We start from the raw sequence: 15,836 nt of genomic DNA, 5'->3' as shown, positions 1-15,836 counted from the left end.
CCCTACAGCGTTCAGGAAATCTTTTTTTGTCTTTTCAGATGGAGACCATAGTCTACATGTCTGTAACCCCCTTCCTTCCTTCTGAAAGGGGGTCTTTTTGCAGATGGGCCTTACTTTTGTGTCTTAGGCCAAAATCACTTTTTTTTATGGGTGTCTCAGCCCAAGAGTGAGGAAAGGTGACTCCTTTCTGGATCAATTTCTGTTACACCATTAAGATAGAGCTCAGACATATGTTAGGAGATAGAACTGGCATACCTGAATAACCCAAAATTAGTTTCCCTGGAAGCATCGTGAGAGTAAACCTGCACAGCCCTATCTTGGCCAGATGTCATAGGTGGAAAGATGACATTTATTTTAAGATTTTTATTTATTCATGAGAGACAGAGGCAAAGACATAGGCTGAGGGAGAAGCAGGCCCCCTGCAGGGAGCCCAATGTGGAACTCAATCCTGGATCCCAGAATCACACCCTGGGCTAAAGGCGGACACTCAACCACTGAACCACTCAGGCGTCCCGAAAAGATGACATTTAAAAGTAAAATCCGTGATTGCCACCTTCACAGATAACCCAGGAGAGGTTTCAAAACCTCTTAGAGAGCAAGCCTTTCTAGGTTCCTTTAAAAGCACTCAAGAGCTAAAGACCAAACCCTTACATCTCAGAAGAGATACAGTCAGTTCTAGACAATAGGGGGGGAATTGTTTGTGGGGAAAAGTGGAAGAAAATGAGGGCCCAAATACACCTCAATATTTTCTCTCACTTTACTCCTATGCTTAATTCATCCATGTGTCTTCATAGATTTCTCCTAGGATCCCAGGAATCACTTCTTATTTGAGTTTTTTTTTTTTTTTTTTTGAAAATGGCCTTTTAAATGACTTTAATACCAGATTAAGCCCCAAAACAGTAGAAACTCAGATCCTAGAAACAAAGAATGTGGTTTGTTTTCCCCCCAGGGTGATAAGTGAAGTTATCACAGAATGCAAAATTAGGATTTCAGGTATGATCTATGAATCCATTAAGAATCTATGAATCCATAAGAATTTAGGTTTCTGTATTAAAGCTCAGTATGCAAATATGATGCAAAACATGAGACTGTAGTTACAATAGGCCATCATTATCGATGCTCACCTCTTTTTATGAGCTGATTCTACCAGGACATTGATTATCTGGAAATTATAGGAATCCATGGAAAATTTTCCATTTGAAACAGGAATATAAAGTTGTTATAACTGATATTTTCTAATTATATTGTATTTTGTGAAATCAGTATTTAACTTTGGGACATTTGAATTTGTGTAGTATTAAAACCCATAGATATTTCGGATTTCTGTATTTAAACAAGTAAAATAGGAGCTTATGTTCATATATATTTTTAATGTACTCATTTATATGAATTTTCATCCATGAACACTTCAGGCAAAACGTAAAGACTATTTTTACATGTGTTTCTAATCATATGAAATACAAAGATCAAAAAGTGAAAAATTGATAAAGTGAAAAACTGATACTGGAATCAAACTAATACTAACTGGGGGAGTCCTTTTTTATTTTTATTTTTCCATCATGTCTTCTGTTTTCATAATGATTAAATTATTTTATGTTTGTATAATTCTTTTATTGTTGAAGATATTTCTGTATCCACATTTTTTTTAAGTTTTAATTCCAGTATAATTAATGTACAGCATTATATTGGTTTCAGGCATACAGTATAGTGATTCAACCATTCTATACATTTCTTTTTTTTTTTTTTTTTGTAAGATTGTATTTATTCATGAGAGACACAGAGAGAGAGTCAGAGACAGAGGCAGAGGGAAAAGCAGACTCCATACAGGAAGCCCAATGCAGGACTTGATCCCAAGACTCCAGGATCACAACCTGAGCCAAATCTTTAATAAACACTTAAATAAATAAAGTGTTCATACAGAGGCCTTGTCTAATGCTTAGAACAGTAACTTTTTGCTTTTCTGTAACTTGAACATGAGAGAGAGAGTGACACAACTGTCCCTAAGGAATAGATGTAGAGAGAACCCTGGCCCCTTGTGTTCGACCACTGATTGCCTTCTGGACTGCCCTGTATTCTGGCAAGTTTTACAGAGTAGTCTTACCTTTAATTGCCTAGTCCTGTACTGCTGATTTTATTTAATAAGGTGAGGGCTTCTGAGTGTTTGGGAATAAAAGCATTATGTAAAGATCTGAAATAAAACTAAAAGTGCTCCAAGAAAACAGTCACTGAGTTATTCTAAGGCAACAAAAAGAAATTTCTATTCTTGAAAGTCTCTGCTAACTCCAGAGGGCCAAGAATTTCACGAAAAGAGGCTTCCAAGGAAAGTGCCCAATTTCTCTTTCCCGTTTTGAGAAAATATCACAGGTGTGCTTCTTTCCCTGTGTCCCCGATAAGGCAATTTATATTTGTTTTGCCTTGGCTGGGAAGGAAGCACTGTATTTAATTTAGCTTTGATTTTTGTCTTCTGGCTAAAATGGAGCTCCCTAGGGAAACTTAAAAGGGATTATGAAATATATATACCTAACCATATTCCTTTCATTGCAACTGCATTTCTGCATGTTTACCATAGTACAAATAATTTGAGGAATTTCTTCTAATTATAACTTCAAGCTTCCTGGATCTTCTGTGAGTGGTGGATGCTTCTGAGGGCAAGGAGTTAAAAATATAAATTCTATACCTATGAGAGAATTAACAGGTTCATATTCCATGCTATTTAAAATTTATCCTATGTGTTGCAACAGGTAATAAATTCTCATAAAGTTTTATTGTAGAAGCTTCCATTGCACTTGAGTTTTCAATACGAATGTTCTATTTGGGGATCCAAATAAAAACTACAGTTGCCGTTTAACATTACAGCTGCAACTAAGTATATATTTTGTGTTTTTTTGTTTGGTTTTTTAAAGATTTTATTTATTTATTCATGAGAGACACACAGAGACAGAGGCAGAGGGAGAAGCAGGCTCCCTGCGAGGAGCCTGATTGTGGGACTTGATCCTGGCTCTCCAGGATGATGCCCTCAACTGCTGAGCCACCCAGCCGTTCCCCAAGTTTAGATTTTGAAATGAAATATCTTCCTTCTCATCCTTAACTCTTACCTACCTGATACTGTGTTATTTTACTTTGAAATACAGCTGATTCACAGCATTCACAGATTCATATTTGTGAATTCATCTACTCACTAAAATGTATTTGTAAAATACGAATGGTGGGGCACCTTGGCTGGCTCAGGCTGTATAGCATAAGACTCTTGATCTTGAGGTCATGCCCCACACTGGGCATGGAATTTACTTTAAAACAATAAAACCTAAATCGTCCAGTGCTCACACTCCGCTAAGATCAAATGAGGTGACACTGCCTTTTTGTTTTACCCGTCCTACTGTAAATAAGTGTTTTATGGTCTATTTAGTACCATATTTTTCTCATTTTTATCTTTTTTATTGATGATTTCTGTTTAAAATGGCCCCCAGACTCAAAGTGCACAAAAGGTATGGTAGTCTCACAGAGAACATGCATATGTTGGTATCATATCCCGTAGGTTTGGGGCTCAGTCCCAAAGGACTGCTGCCCCTCCTCAGACACCAACCTCAAGTAGTAGATCTTCAGGTTACCCACAGAGTAACTACAGAGTAATCTACAGAGTGTAGGATTATGTACCTTTGTCTGACTTGTTTGCAGATTGAGGGTTCCTATAACCTCCTCCTCGGGTTTGATAATATGCTAAAATGGCTCACAAAACTCAGGAATGCACTTCGTGTTATCCATTTATAATAAAGGATACGACTCAGGAAGAAGTGGCTAGAGCAATGTATGTACAGGGCAGGGTGCCCAGAGCTTCCATGCTCTGTGTGGAGGCGTCATTAGGCACAGTTGATTAAATCATTAGCCATTCATTGGTAATTGAATTCAATCTCCAAGGGATAGGGGCAGAAAGTTCCAAGTTTCTGGTCATCTTGCTGGTTCCCAGGACAACCAACCCCCATTCTGTGGTTATCAAGGACAGGCTTTCAAAAATTGCCTTTTTAATATACATTTCGGCGTGATTGAAAGGGCCTTTTTATTATGAATAACAAAACTCAGAAAACTCCTTTAAGAGCTGTTTTAGGAGCACAAAGTCCACACAAATATAACAAAAGATGCTTCTATCACTATTTTTCACTTAAGACATTATAAGAATTGTAGGGGATCCCTGGGTGGCTCAGCGGTTTGGCGCCTACCTTCGGCCCAGGGTGTAATCCTGGAGTCCCGGGATCGAGTCCCATGTCGGGCTCCCTACATGGGGTCTGCTTCTCCCTCTGCCTGTGTCTCTGCCTCTCTCTGTGTCTTTCATGAATAAATAAATAAAATCTTAAAAAAAAAAAAAAGAAATTACAAGAATTTTAGAAGCTGTGTGCCAGGAACCATGGATGAAGACCAAATATTATTTTACCAGCCTATCGCAGGATTTTAATTGATGAAATTGGCTTTTTGCTCAGAAAATGAATTATTTAAAATGGATTCTCACTGGTAAGACTAGTTGTATGAAGGCATTTGGATTGGTTGAGATGTGTTTAGGAGACATGCCTACGTATAAAGAAGAGAGGATAAGAATCTCAGGGATAGTCCTGAGGCTTAATCTATATAAGTAGTCTGTTGCTTCCAAGGATCACAGAACCCTGCCTGTAGTAGGTCTTCATACAAGATGTGATGAATCACCTAAAGGGGAGAGGCTGGGATTTCGTTGAGCTCAGAGCACAGAATTATGAATTGTTTGTGTCTACACACCCTGCCTACGGCACTGACGTGAACATCCAACAGAAAAAATGGATAGATGACTCCATATAGAGTAAAAAAGCTGTTCTGCGTTCCCTATCACCACCATTGTAAGCAGACGGGGCTACAGAGAGGAAGAAAAAGGGAGCAGATAGAGATGGAGCGACTCTTTCCATCTACAGAGTGTAGGATTATGTACCACTGGGGCTTGGAATATAGAGAAGCATGGTCATCTCCGCAGATCTGAATTGAAAGGTGCTTGGACCCAAGGAGCAAGATCAATAAATGTGACTAAATTAAGCATTTTGAGGTAGGAGGATTATCCTGGATTATCAGGGTGGCCAAATATAACCACAAGAGTCCTTATAATGAGAGAAAAGAGATGGCAACAACAGAAAGAGGACAGAGTGAGGCAGGTCATGAGCCAAGGAAACTTCCGAAGCTGGAAAACAAGAAACCAGATTCCTGCCTACAGTCTCCAGAAGAAACACAGCCCTGTGGAACCCATTTCAGATCTATGAACTCAAGAACTTGTCAGATAATAAATTTGTGTGGTTTTAAGTCACTAAATTTATGGTAATTTGTTATAGCAGCAATAGGAAAGTAATGCATGGTTGCAATTTCAAATTTTGGAATATGGCCACCCTATCTCTTAAGGGGGTAAAGACTGTGGGATCTCTCTGCCTCAGCTTCTTTTGTAAGATGGTGTTGTCTCTTCTTACATAAACTTTTCTCTGCTTCCCTCGTCTTCTGTGCAATATCCTAACTACATAATGCTTATGGGCTTGGGCTGGTGGGATGGCATCTAGTATGGGATGGCATCTAGCATGAACCACTTACAAATTGCTCTCTTCGTATCTCTTAAATCAGATTTCCTAGAAGGATCTGATGGCCCTACTTGGGCTACATGAATAACCCAGATCCAGTTTTCTGTGGCCTGCAGAGTACAAGATACCATCACCTGGTAGAAAGCTTCTCTATCTTCATGCCGCAGTAGTAGATAATCCAGCACTCTCTAGATGGAATTAGTTGCTCCATCTCTATCTGCTCCCTTTTTCTTCCTATCTGTAACCCCTTGTCTGCTTATAATGGTGGTGGTAGGGGGCGCAGGGCAGCTTTTTACTCCATATTTACTCCAATTTTTCTGTTGGATGTTAATGTCAGTGCCTTAGGCAGAGTATGTTCTCTTCCTACCATCCTGCCTTGGGAAGGAGGTTATTAAAACACCTTACCAAGATAATCCTGCCTATGGTCTCTGATGTCATCCATATCAGGGAGATTGCCCCATTCTACTAGCACTATGTACAATGAGCTTCCTGTTGTTTTTTGTCTGGAATGTACAAAGGCCATATTTGGAACTGATACCTGTCTTGCCTTACCTGGTGCTACACCTGAGTGACAGATGTCTGTATTTCAACGATGTGCTCAACTACCCAGTGCTTAAGGGATAAGACGTTCATTTCCCCTTCCTCACCCTTAGCTTAATATCTCTGATACCTTGTCACTTAGCCTAACATTGTTGAATGGATGCAAGACACACAGTCAACAAAAAGGTCAGTCAGCCATGCAGCTGGCAAGTATGATAACCCATTGTCTCCATTGTCACTTTGTTCTATATGCAGAGTTACTGACATTGTTGATGAAGTTCTATTAAAGTTCTTAGGATTTGGGTTCTCCTCAGGATAAAAGGGAATAGAAAGAAAGAAGAAAGAAAAAGAAGGAAGAAGAAAGAAAGAAAGAAAAAGAAAGAAAGAAAGAAGAAAGAAAGAAAGAAAGAAAGAAAGAAAGAAAGAAAGAAAAGAAAGAAAAAAAAAGAAAAGAAAAGAGCCCTTCTAAATGGGACGTTTATTATAAGCACCTCTCAGTTTTTCCTTTGATCACATAGGATAAAGCAAAGATATTTTCCCCTGTAACACCTTTGCTAGAAAGTTGGCTTCCTTGAATGTAGAGAGTGAAGTGATCCATCAATAAAACTGTGTATGCAGATCTTTTTTTTTTTTTTTTTTTGTGGCTGCTCTAATGGCTTTATTAACTCCTTTCTGGGGGTGGCAGGACCTTGTAGTTGAAGAGCTGGAAGGAAACCAGGAAGTGGTGGTCTCAGTATGGATCATTAAAGGGGTACAGAGGGTGCCCTGCATCTCTCGGGACCCTCTTCCCATCCACTGTGAGCATGGGCACAATGTATTGCCAATTTTTATTCAGGGCATCTAGCTGCTTCATCTCGTCTGGGCTAAAGGTGAAGTCAAACACCTGTATGTTCTGGAGAATACGTGAAGGTGTGATACTCTTGGGGATGCAGATCACTTTCCGCTGGACCTGCCACCTGAGCAGGATCTGAGCTGGAGACCGGCCATACTTTTCAGCCAGTGCCAAGACTACCGGCTCCTCAAGTAGGACAGGCTCATCAGGATCACGCCAAGCTCTATCAGAGGATCCCAGAGGGCTATAAGCGGTCACCTCCAGGCCGCGTGCTTGGCAATGAGCAATCAGCTCCTTCTGAGCCAAGTATGGGTGACATTCCACCTGCAGGACAGCTGGGCGTACAGAGGCCACACTGAGCACATCATCGATCTGCCGACTGCTGAAATTGGACAGGCCCAGTGCTCGTACCAGTCCCTTAGCCACCAGTGCCTCCAGAGCTTTCCAGGTCTCCTTGTAGTGGGTAGAGTCATAGCGGATTGTCCCATCGGCATTTTTAGGGAAAGGGTTGTCTCCCCGCTCAAAGGCATAAGGCCAGTGCATCAGGTACAGGTCCAAATACTCCAGCTGGAGGTCAGCCAGTGTCTTCCGGAGGGCAGGCTCCACATCCTTGGGGTGGTGTTTAGTGTTCCACAGCTTAGAAGTCACAAACAGCTCCTCTCGAAGCACCACCTTGCCAGGTCCTACATTCTCCTTCAGGGCCTCCCCGATCTCAGCCTCATTGCCGTAGATAGCAGCACAGTCAATGTGGCGGTAGCCTACACTCAGGGCATACATAATAGCTGCTTTTACCTGGCCAGGATCACTCTTCCAGGTGCCCAGCCCAATCAGGGGCATCTTCTGCCCAGTGTGCAGGAGGACACATGAAGCCGCCATCGCCCCCCCGGCTGGAGCGCAGAGCGTCAACGAGGCAGTGTGATCTCTGCTCGGTTCTGTGCCCTGCCCACGATCCAACACGCCTCAGCTCCGGGAACTGCTGGGCTGCGAGGGAAGATGGCCCGATGCTGAAGGCCGGGACCTGGCTTAAGTCTCTGTGTATGCAGACCTTCTTCTCTGATTTTATGAAAATGGTCCATGGATACAAATTCTATAGGTTTGGTATTTATAATCAGCTCAGATTACCACTGTGATGGATAATATGTTCAGATGACTGTATTGGCTGTGAGAGTCCCATTTTAGTCAAAATGGTCAGTTCTCTTTGGCCTGAAGAGGCATTCCTACATGAGCTCTCCATGTTCATTTACTCCCCACTTAACGTGCAGAATGCTTGCCTTTAGGCTTCCTTCCCCAGTAGGACCAGAGTAGAGGGACTCTACACCTCCTCTGCTGCCCATGGCCACCAGGGGTCATCAGAAGATAGAAGACGGGGGGATCCCTGGGTGGCTCAGCGGTTTGGCACCTGCCTTTGGCCCAGGGCGTGATCCTGGAGACCCGGGATCGAATCCCACGTCGGGCTCCCTGCATGGAGCCTGCTTCTCCCTCTGCCTGTGTCTCTGCCTCTCTCTCTGTGTGTGACTATCATAAATAAATAAATAAATAAATAAATAAATAAATAAATAAATAAATAAATAAATAAAATGTTTAAAAAAATAGAAGATAGAAGACGAATGGTTACCAAGTGAAAGGGTGGCCATAATTCACAATAGAGAAATTAAAAATCCAAATTCTTGAAGTAAAAAACTCCACCTGTAACTCCCAGATGTACTATCTCTAGTTCTCTAAAATGAATGGGACAGGGCCAGTGTTTGAGCAGAGGTGTTCTAAGGGGCTATGTTTGTCCTTGGCTGAGGTAACCCTGCCCCAACATACTTCACAGGGACACAGTTTAATTGTCAACTACTGTAGGAAAGTGTTATGTTTGCCTCTTGGAGGTGGTCTGCTGCTTACAGTCTCCTCTTGTTCTTGTGAAGACTTACCAAATATAGTGAGATTATTTAGATATGCCATTATGTCCATATTCCCAAGCACTCTCTGTATTTAACTGCTAAGAGATACAACTTCTTCAAGATTTGGTGTTTTGTTCCACCTAAAATAGTAACCTATTTTTTTTCCGTATTTTTTTTTCTTCTGAGCTAGCCCCTTTATTTTATCTTAATTTTCTTTTCTTTCTGTAAGACTTTTATTGATTGGTCTATAGGGTTATTCTTTTATTTGCAAGTATATTCAGATATACATGCATTCTGCTCTCTGTCTACGGCAGGGGTCTTCAAACAGATTTTTTTTAAATTTATTTTTTATTGGTGTTCAATTTACTAACATACAGAATAACCCCCAGTGCCCGTCACCCATTCACTCCCACCCCCCGCCCTCCTCCCCTTCCACCACCCCTAGTTCGTTTCCCAGAGTTAGGAGTCTTTACGTTCTGTCTCCCTTTCTGATATTTCCCACACATTTCTTCCCCCTTCCCTTATATTCCCTTTCACTATTATTTATCTTCCCCAAATGAATGAGAACATATAATGTTTGTCCTTCTCCGACTGGCTTACTTCACTCAGCATAATACCCTCCAGTTCCATCCACGTTCAAGCAAATGGTGGGTATTTGTCATTTCTAATAGCTGAGGAATATTCCATTGTATACGTAAACCACATCTTCTTTATCCATTCATCTTTCGATGGACACCGAGGCTCCTTCCACAGTTTGGCTATCGTGGCCATTGCTGCTATAAACATCGGGGTGCAGGTGTCCCGGCGTTTCATTGCATTTGTATCTTTGGGGTAAATCCCCAACAGTGCAATTGCTGGGTCGTAGGGCAGGTCTATTTTTAACTCTTTCAGGAACCTCCACACAGTTTTCCAGAGTGGCTGCACCAGTTCACATTCCCACCAACAGTGTAAGAGGGTTCCCTTTTCTCCGCATCCTCTCCAACATTTGTGGTTTCCTGCCTTGTTAATGTTCCCCATTCTCACTGGTGTGAGGTGAGATCTCATTGTGGTTTTGATTTGTATTTCCCTGATGGCAAGTGATGCAGAGCATTTTCTCATGTGCGTGTTGGCCATGTCTATGTCTTCCTCTGTGAGATTTCTGTTCATGTCTTTTGCCCATTTCATGATTGGATTGTTTGTTTCTTTGGTGTTGAGTTTAAGAAGTGGAAACTAGCCCTTGGAAGATCTTGGAAACTAGCCCTTTATCTGATACGTCATTTGCAAATATCTTCTCCCATTCTGTAGGTTGTCTTTGAGTTTTGTTGACTGTATCCTTTGCTGTGCAAAAGCTTCTTATCTTGATGAAGTCCCAATAGTTCATTTTTGCTTTTGTTTCTTTTGCCTTCGTGGATGTATCTTGCAAGAAGTTACTGTGGCTGAGTTCAAAAAGGGTGTTGCCTGTGTTCTTCTCTAGGATTTTGATGGAATCTTGTCTCACATTTAGATCTTTCATCCATTTTGAGTTTGTCTTTGTGTATGGTGCAAGAGAGTGGTCTAGTTTCATTCTTCTGCATGTGGATGTCCAATTTTCCCAGAACCATGTATTGAAGAGACTGTCTTTCTTCCAATGGATAGTCTTTCCTCCTTTATCGAATATTAGTTGCCCATAAAGTTCAGGGTCCACTTCTGGATTCTCTATTCTGTTCCACTGATCTATGTGTCTGTTTTTGTGCCAGTACCACACTGTCTTGATGACCACAGCTTTGTAGTACAACCTGAAATCTGGCATTGTGATGCCCCCAGATATGTTTTTTTTTTTTTTAAATTCCCCTGGCTATTCGGGGTCTTTTCTGATTCCACACAAATCTTAAAATAATTTGTTCTAACTCTCTGAAGAAAGTCCATGGTATTTTGATAGGGATTGCATTAAACGTGTATATTGCCCTGGGTAACATTGACATTTTCACAATATTAATTCTGCCAATCCATGAGCATGGAATATTTTTCCATCTCTTTGTGTCTTCCTCAATTTCTTTCAGAAGTGTTCTATAGTTTTGAGGGTATAGATCCTTTACCTCTTTGGTTAGGTTTATTCTTAGGTATCTTATGCTTTTGGGTGCAATTGTAAATGGGATTGACTCCTTAATTTCTCTTTCTTCAGTCTCATTGTTAGTGTATAGAAATGCCACTGACTTCTGGGCATTGATTTTGTATCCTGCCACGCTACCGAATTGCTGTATGAGTTCTAGCAATCTTGGGGTGGAGACTTTTGGGTTTTCTATGTAGAGTATCATGTCATCGGCGAAGAGGGAGAGTTTGACTTCTTCTTTGCCAATTTGAATGCCTTTAATGTCTTTTTGTTGTCTGATTGCTGAGGCTAGGACTTCCAGTACTATGTTGAATGGCAGTGGTGAGAGTGGACATCCCTGTCTTGTTCCTGATCTTAGGGGAAAGGCTCCCAGTGCTTCCCCATTGAGAATGATATTTGCTGTGGGCTTTTCATAGATGGCTTTTAAGATGTCGAGGAATGTTCCCTCTATCCCTACACTCTGAAGAGTTTTGATCAGGAATGGATGCTGTATTTTGTCAAATGCTTTCTCTGCATCCAATGAAAGGATCATATGGTTCTTGGTTTTTCTCTTGCTGATATGATGAATCACATTGATTGTTTTACGGGTGTTGAACCAGCCTTGTGTCCCAGGGATAAATCCTACTTGGTCATGGTGAATAATTTTTTTAATGTACTGTTGGATCCTATTGGCCAGTATCTTGTTGAGAATTTTTGCATCCATGTTCATCAGGGATATTGGTCTGTAATTCTCCTTTTTGGTGGGGTCTTTGTCTGGTTTTGGAATTAAGGTGATGCTGGCCTCATAGAATGAATTTGGAAGTACTCCATCTCTTTCTATCTTTCCAAACAGCTTTAGGAGAATAGGTATGGTTTCTTCTTTAAACGTTTGATAAAATTCCCCTGGGAAGCCATCTGGCCCTGGACTCTTGTGTCTTGGGAGGTTTTTGATGACTGCTTCAATTTCCTCCCTGGTTATTGGCCTATTCAGGTTTTCTATTTCTTCCCGTTCCAGTTTTGGTAGTTTGTGGCTTTCCAGGAATGCGTCCATTTCTTCTAGATTGCCTAATTTATTGGAGTATAGCTGTTCATAATATGTTTTTAAAATCGTTTGTATTTCCTTGGTGTTGGTAGTGATCTCTCCTTTCTCATTAATGATTTTATTAATTTGAGTCTTCTCTCTCTTCTTTTTAATAAGTCTGGCTAATGGTTTATCTATCTTATTAATTCTTTCAAAGAACCAACTCCTGGTTCTGTTGATCTGTTCCACAGTTCTTCTGGTCTCGATTTCGTTGAGTTCTGCTCGAATCTTTATTAACTCCCTTCTTCTCTTGGGTGTAGGATCTATTTGCTGTTTTTTCTCTAGCTCCTTTATGTGTAAGGTTAGCTTTTGTATTTGAGTTCTTTCCAGTTTTTGAATGGATGCTTGTATTGCGATGTATTTCCCCCTTAGGACTGCTTTTGCTGCATCCCAAAGATTTTGAACGGTTGTATCTTCATTCTCATTAGTTTCCATGAATCTTTTTAATTCTTCCTTAATTTCCTGGTTGACCCTTTTATCTTTTAGCAGGATGGTCCTTAACCTCCACGTGTTTGAGGTCCTTCCAAACTTCTTGTTGTGATTTAGTTTTAATTTCAAGGCATTATGGTCTGAGAATATGCAGGGGACGATCCCAATCTTTTGGTATCGGTTCAGACCCGATTTGTGACCCAATATGTGGTCTATTCTGGAGAAAGTTCCATGTGCGCTTGAGAAGAATGTGTATTCAGTTGAGTTTGGATGTAAAGTTCTGTAGATATCTGTGAAATCCATCTGGTCCAGTGTATCATTTAAAGCTCTCGTTTCTTTGGAGATGTTGTGCTTAGAAGACCTATCGAGTATAGAAAGAGCTAGATTGAAGTCACCAAGTATAAGTGTATTATTATCTAAGTATTTCTTCACTTTGGTTAATAATTGATTTATATATTTGGCAGCTCCCACATTCGGAGCATATATATTGAGGATTGTTAAGTCCTCTTGTTGAATAGATCCTTTAAGTATGATATAGTGTCCCTCTTCATCTCTCACTACAGTCTTTGGGGTGAATTTTAGTTTATCTGATATAAGGATGGCTACCCCTGCTTTCTTTTGAGGACCATTCGAATGGTAAATGGTTCTCCAACCTTTTATTTTCAGGCTGTAGGTGTCCTTCTGTCTAAAATGAGTCTCTTGTAGACAGCAAATAGATGGGTCCTGCTTTTTTATCCAGTCTGAAACCCTGCGCCTTTTGATGGGGTCATGAAGCCCGTTCACATTCAGAGTTACTATTGAGAGATATGAGTTTAGTGTCATCATGATATCTATTCAGTCCTTGTTTTTGTGGACTGTTCCACTGAACTTCTTAAAGGGGAATTTTAAGAGTCCCCCTTAAAATTTCTTGCAGAGCTGGTTTGGAGGTCACATATTCTTTTAGTTGCTGCCTGTCTTGGAAGCTCTTTATCTCTCCTTTCATTTTGAATGAGAGCCTTGCTGGATAAAGTATTCTTGGTTGCATGTTCTTCTCATTTAGGACCCTGAATATATCCTGCCAGCCCTTTCTGGCCTGCCAGGTCTCTGTGGAGAGGTCTGCTGTTACCCTAATACTCCTCCCCATAAAAGTCAGGGATTTCTTGTCTCTTGCTGCTTTAAGGATCTTCTCTTTGTCTTTGGAATTTGCAAGCTTCACTATTAAATGTCGAGGTGTTGAACGGTTTTTATTGATTTTAGAGGGGGATCTCTCTATTTCCTGGATCTGAATGCCTGTTTCCCTTCCCAGATTAGGAAAGTTTTCAGCTAGAATTTGTTCAAATACATATTCTGGCCCTCTGCCCCTTTCGGCGCCCTTGGGAACCCCAATTAAACGTAGGTTTTTCTTTCTAAGGCTGTCGTTTATTTCCCTTAATCTATCTTCATGGTCTTTTAATTGTTTGTCTCTTTTTTCCTCAGTTTCCCTCTTTGCTATCAACTTGTCTTCTATGTCACTCACTCGTTCTTCCACCTCGTTAACCCTCGTCGTTAGGACTTCTAGTTTGGATTGCATCTCATTCAATTGATTTTTAATTTCTGCCTGATTAGCTCTAAATTCTGCAGTCATGAAGTCTCTTGAGTCCTTTATACTTTTTTCTCTAGCCACCAGTAGCTGTATAATAGTGCTTCTGAATTGGCTTTCTGACATTGAATTGTAATCCAGATTTTGTAACTCTGTGGGAGAGAGGACTGTTTCTGATTCTTTCTTTTGAGGTGAGGTTTTCCTTCTAGTCATTTTGCTCAGTGCAGAGTGGCCAAAAGCAAGTTGTATTGGGAAAAAGAGAAAAAGAGAGGAGAGAAAGAAGGAAAGAAAAGAGAAAGAGAAAAAAAGGGAAGAAAAAAAAACGAAAAAAAAAAAGAAGAAAAAGAGAAAGAAAAAGAAAGGAGAAAAAAAAGGGGGGGTGGGGGGAAGGAAACAAATCAAAAAGCAAAACAAAACAAAACAAAACAAAAAAGAACCACGGGGGAGTATCTTCTGATTCTGTGTACTTTAAGTCCCTTGGCTTCTCCTGGAAGTTGTCCGTCTAGCTGGTCTTCTGGGGGAGTGGCCTGTTGTGCTGATTCTCAGGTGTTAGCACTTGGGGGAGCTGCTGTGCCCCTGCCTGGTGCAGGGCTCAGTGGGGGTTGTTCACCCCGTGAGGCCCCAGGAGGAACAACCGCAGTGGCGGCGGCAGCTCTGCAGCCCTGGAGTCAGCCCCCGCAGTAGCTCCGGAGCTCTCCGTCTGCAGCGCCTGGAGGCTCCGGGGCGGGGCCGCTGATCTGCTCAGCTGGGGCAGGAGCGTCCTCGCGGTCCTGGGCCCTCCCGGCCTCTGCCTGTCCCGGGGGAGGCGGGATCCTGGGCTGTGTCCCGGCGCCCTGTGCTCTGGGGCCTGCGCTGTTGGATTCGCGCTCCCGCCCCGCAGCCCCCTCCGCGGAGCTGCCGCCCGAGCCCCCCGAGCTGCTCCTGGAACTGCGCAGCTCCCTCCGCACGGAGCCTCTTCCTCTGCCCGAGCCCCTCCGAGCTGCTCCCGCCCCGCAGCCCCCTCCACGGAGCCGCCCCCGAGCCCCCCGAGCTGCTCCCGCCCCGCAGCCCCCTCTGCGGAGCCGCCCCCTCCCCCCTCCGAGCTGCTCTGGGTCCCGCCGTGCGCGCTGCAGCCCTTAGGGAGCTCGGCGCATCTCCCGGGGCGCAGGTGTCTTTAGTGTCCCCGGGAGCCCGAGGGCATCCCCGCCCTCCTGGGTCCTGCTCCACCTCCCCGCGAGCCCCTTTCCCCCGGGAAGGTCGGTGCAGCTCCTGCGTCTCCGGGACGGGGCTCTCCTGTCCTGGGGACACTCGCCCCGGCCTCAGCCCGGCTCCTCGCGGGCCCCTCCCCCTTGGAGGCCTTTTGTGTCTTTATTTCTTTTTCCCCGTCTTCCTACCTTGATAGAAGCGCGAACTCTTCTCACTGTTGCATTCCAGCTGGTCTCTCTTTAATTCTCAGGCCGAATTCATAGATTTTCAGGATGATTGGAAGGTTTTCTAGGTAATTTGGTGGGGACAGGTGACTTGGGGACCCTACTCTTCCGCCGTCTTGCTCCTCCCCCCCCTTCAAACAGATTTAAACTGGTGTCAGTTCATTTGGTCTGAAGCTTAAGATCTCAGGGTGGCCACCCTCACTCAGTCCTTTATCTACTGCTGGAAGAAAGTGTTCTTTCTTGCTTTCTTTCAGAAAGAAATAATAGACTGGGGGAGATATTAAATCAAAACTTTCTTGCCTCACTAAGTATACTGGAGGGAAAATGTTTCCCCCCTGCCTTTCTATTGTAGATAGTAACCACCCAGAGCATCATTTATATAAATCTTGATTCAAAAATGCTGGGCCTAAGAAGAACATCCTAACTTGGGAGAGGAGGCAGGGCACAAACTTTTTATTGAGGTTTAGCAGGAAGGGGC

General features: G+C 42.5%; 1 pseudogene; it reads right to left on the bottom strand.

The window, feature by feature from the left end:
* LOC475374 (alcohol dehydrogenase [NADP+] pseudogene) lies at positions 6,759 to 7,979 on the bottom strand (annotated as a pseudogene).

Source organism: Canis lupus, chromosome 13 (assembly GCF_011100685.1).
Source record: "Canis lupus familiaris isolate Mischka breed German Shepherd chromosome 13, alternate assembly UU_Cfam_GSD_1.0, whole genome shotgun sequence".
In the NCBI taxonomy this organism is placed as follows: domain Eukaryota; kingdom Metazoa; phylum Chordata; class Mammalia; order Carnivora; family Canidae; genus Canis; species Canis lupus.
The sequence above is the reverse complement of the archived record's forward strand: the minus strand, read 5'-3'. Positions and strand labels throughout refer to the sequence as shown.